Raw genomic sequence first — 736 nt, 5'->3', positions numbered from 1 at the left:
GAAGTGTGAAAATTTAGTTTTTTTACAGAGGTACCACTGTTAAATAAATGTTTTAAATAATTACTTAAACAACAAAAGAATTATGCACACATTAAGTAGCATGTGCAATACTTACATATAATATGTTTTATAAAAATGGAATAGTTAAACTGTATTTATGACATTTATCCATAAAATAGTTGTTAGCAGAAGCTGTACCCTTATGGATTGTCCACAGTGCAAAATTATATTAACTTCCACCCTATGCTCTGCCTTATTCATTTTTGAATAACTGTACAGTTCTCTCTTTTTTTTATGTTTTTTTTTCACCTTTTTATTCTCCATTTATGTGATATTATTTTAGAGAAAAGGTGGGAATTTTAATTAAAGCGTTTTTCTAAAATGAATATTTGACACATTTCTATTTTTCTACTTTTTATTACACACCAATTTCGCAACTTTTTATTTCTTACGACAAGAGAGTTAGAACTAATAAATTCTGCTCATGTAATTAATTCATTTGAAAACATTAAAATATGTTGAATTAATGGAGAGGGAAACGTTATTGCATCATATCGTCATTGATATTTAGGAATACTGAGAGAAATTATTATGTAATACATCACATAAATTGCATTAAAATGAAATTTCTATCTGTGTGATTCAAAATAGCTGATGAATTTTTCTCTAGAAAGAAAAAATTCCTTTACCAGGGCATAATTGTGCACACATTACATATTCCATCTTTTGAGAATGG

Source organism: Plasmodium gonderi, assembly GCF_002157705.1.
Source record: "Plasmodium gonderi DNA, contig: Pgo-contig_711, whole genome shotgun sequence".
Classification (NCBI taxonomy): Eukaryota; Apicomplexa; class Aconoidasida; order Haemosporida; family Plasmodiidae; genus Plasmodium; species Plasmodium gonderi.
This window is presented reverse-complemented; position numbering follows the sequence as displayed.